This window comes from Morone saxatilis, unplaced genomic scaffold, assembly GCF_004916995.1.
Source record: "Morone saxatilis isolate NCDOM2014 unplaced genomic scaffold, NCSU_SB_2.0 Contig7, whole genome shotgun sequence".
In the NCBI taxonomy this organism is placed as follows: domain Eukaryota; kingdom Metazoa; phylum Chordata; class Actinopteri; family Moronidae; genus Morone; species Morone saxatilis.
Genome location: NW_023340246.1, coordinates 21,779,001 through 21,782,839, shown reverse-complemented (window position 1 = coordinate 21,782,839; position 3,839 = coordinate 21,779,001).

Sequence of the window (3,839 nt, the reverse complement as noted above, 5' to 3'; positions counted from 1 at the left end):
CAAGGCCTCAGGACAATTCTTTGTTTCTGAGCACATGGTCAGATTCCAACATGTTCCTTTGTGTTTCAGTTAAACACTTCAAATGAACAAGTTCATATTTAGGGGTATCCTTGGATCCCAACACTATGTATGAAGTCGAGGATCAATGATCAATTACCTAGAAGGAGGTCTTTAAAATACAATGCGAAAAATCTCCCAAAAAAGAGCATTTAATCTAGATATATTTTACACATATAAGGAATTTGTCTTGGTGCATAGGTACATTAAAAATCACAAAAAGAGGTTTTTTTTTGTACGTCTAGACATGATACATGTGCCCACTAATTTTCGTACATCTGGTTTACACTGTGGCGGTAAAGGTGGCGTTTCCAAAAGGTCTTCTGTATCAGCTGGGATATTGTCCTTTGTGTAATGATTTATTGAAAGATTTGACCGTTTGCTTAAAGTTTCAAGCATTTCCCAAACAATATGTGTCATTTTGGCCGGAGATTTTCAGTTTATGCCTGTGTTACCGAGATAAAGCTGCATACTGTTCCTTATGGTATGTTTTTGAAATAACAAGTAAAGACAACCAAGTCATGAATTCATATCTATATGAGATAATTAAGAAATATTACATTGAGATGATTGAGAAATAATAATCTTAAGAGAGAACAACATACAAAACCTACCGAGCCGTCAACCCAGATATATCCGTCCACCCTCTTTACACCATGACTCTGACTCCCTTTTATTGTCAAGTCAAGTCAAGTCAAGTCAAGTCAACTTTATTGACTTTACACCATGACTGACTCACTTTCATTGCACTTCCATCTGTAGGCTGTTCACTCTAATACGCAGAACACCTCAAACACAACAGACTCTTAAGACTTCACACATATTTTCAGCAAGAACACGAAATTATAAACCACACTTTGACAAGATGCTATATAATTATAGTCACAGTAGATCAGCACACTATCTTACTTTGTCTTAATTTGGAAATATGCACTGAAAAGAAAGGAAAAAAACTTGTTTTTCCAAACCAACTCATCCGTAATGATTTACTCATTCGGTTGAGGCTGTCAGACTTGACAGACGAGCTCTTACACCAGATTTCTGTGGTTTGGCAGCAATAAATCTGAAATCCCCTCATCCATCATCCCTCGAAACCAGTAACAATAAATAAAATTAACACAACTGACTCGTAAGATTCGTAATGCCATTTCAATCAGGAGAGACGAGAATGAAGTATTTTTGTGATCGTGGGGTGTGGCTGATGACTCTGCTGAGGCGGATGAAATAATGAAGCTGATGAATCTGCGGGACCAGGCAGTGATAGGGAGGTAGAGGGGCGCGCACAACAGCAGCATGAACGAACTGAAAGCAGAGAGTATTTCTTCAATATAAGAAGAGCTAAGAATGGCACTGAAGTATTTTCTCTTTTCTCCCGACTGCCTTCTGTAAGCGTTTGACTGCATTATATGGTTCATTTATCTGATTGGTTTGAGTATGCTAGGGATAGACGGTGATAGACAGATGGTTCATCCAAAGTGCATGCCCTTTTCCAAACAGGGTCCAACGTCAGCTTCCTAGATGCAAGAACATACCATCTGGTGCAGTCAGGTTAGAAGTGTTTTAAACCTAAACCTAAAATACGAGGTTGTGTGTGACTAGGCGAGCCACCATTGTTTCCTGCTACGGACGAATAGAAACTAAGTGCAGCTCAACTCGCAGTACATCTACCTCTGGTTGCAAAAAAAAACAAAACATGGTGACAGCCATAATGAGGAACTTTAGGCTTTAAAATGGTACTATACAAACCAATTGGGGATGTCACAATATGTTGCTTGGATCATGGTTTTATGTACAGGGTTTAGCTGTTTGTGGGACACAGATTTCCACCACTGTCCAACTTCACAGTCTGTTTGCGGTTGCCATTCACAACATCATAATAAAGTGTTTTTCCTTTAAAAAAAATACACATATTTCAAAAAGCTCAGCTGTGATTTTGTTTCAGCTGCTTCCCGATCATATCTGCATTTGGAAACAGGATAACATACTTTCAATTTTTGGAGGTGAATTTGAAGAAAATGGAGGGGATTACTGCCTCTCCCTCCATCTTTTCTGACTTCTCCCCCCACCATATCTCTCAAGTCTCCCTTCTCCCTCAGTTCCTCCTCTAGTTTCAACCTTTCCTGTTGTACTCAGGAAACGATCGGCACTCAAGATAAATTTTTGGGATATGAATATATGTGTTATATAATATGTTTTATAATCAAGCCTGCGTTCTACTGTGAGAAAGCATTTTATTAATATTCATTATGCTTAATTCAATCTGTGACAAGACATTCTGCTTTTCCCTTAAGAAGACAAACTGCAAATGACGAAAGTCAAAGGTGAAGGTCAGCTACAGAGCGGTGGTACTCGCCAATGAGAATGATGTCGACAATGCCAATAAAACACGTAATGAAATCTAGAACAACACGTTCTCATTCCGAACTTGCCAAATACTGCTGCTTGGTCAGTGGCTTTTTCCGCTTTAAAATACGATACCTTAGGTATCCCTCTAGTGGTATTGCAATGCTATCGCACAATGCAACAGGAGGTCAGCCCAGGGTTGGTCCATCCCACCACCTCCATATGCGGACTTTTTCACTCTTTATACTAATAAATATACTATATATATATATATACTATAACAAACTTCTATGGCGGGTTCATAACATTGACGTGAGAAATTAGTAGCTATGCTCGTTAGTTAGCTGACCAACAGCTAGCCAGCTAACCTTGATGTTGGAGACATTTACATATGTAGTAACAGAATGAAGTGGAAAAGCAAACTGGTTCTTTGAAGGTTAGCAAGTTGAACCAACTCTGAATCAGCACTAGCATGATGGCAACGGGGCACACCTGTGCTGTCTGGAGTCAACTGGAAACAGGTGAACTTTTGCGCCCTGAATCAGTGCTCTTAGAACAAGCAAGAGAAACCAGTGCTCTGTTTGCTCTGCCACCAACCAGACCTCTGTTCTCCTCTGCTTTGTGTTTGTCTAAAAATGCATTATCCTTCAATGTTGGTGAGTTCGATAATGTCATATATTTGTTTAGTTCCATTTATGACTAAAGTCCCAATCCTCTTGGAACCTTGGGTCAACTTTCTCCTTTCCTGTACTTATGATATGAGATATGCTATGTGCTGGACTCGTCTATGTTAAAAGACAACCCCATTTTGAAGATGGTTAAAAGATAAAAAAGACACATGCACAGAGAAAGCGAAAGATGATGACATACAACAAAGGGGATACTGGCTGGATTTGAACCCAGGCCGTTGCACTAAGGACACTGTACATGGGCAGGGTTGGGAGGGTTACATTTAAAAATATAATCCAATACAATTACTTGTTAAAGGTACTCAGTAACCTAATCCAAGTATCACAATATTGAAGTAACATAACTTGATTAGTTGTTTTTTTTTCCAGCTTTTATGCCTTTATTTGATAGGACAGCTGGAGACAGACAGGAAAGGGGCAGAGAGAGGATGACACGCAGCAAGGCCAGGCGGATTCGAACTGGGCGGCAGCAAAGGACTCACCCCGGTACATGGGTTCGCCGCTCTACCACTGGACTAACCGGGGTGCCACTTGATTAGTTTTTTTAAGATATACTATAACATAAACAGAACATGTAACTCCGGAGGCCTGAATTGGAAATTCTGCACTACCCTAAACACAAAAAAAATTATTTTGGGGCATCAAAACATCTCAATAGTTTAATAATTTTTTCGCAATTATTTAACAACTTTTATTGTCTCTGTGGCGGGTACGGCCATGCTTATTAGAGGTGGTGGTACTCAATAAGAA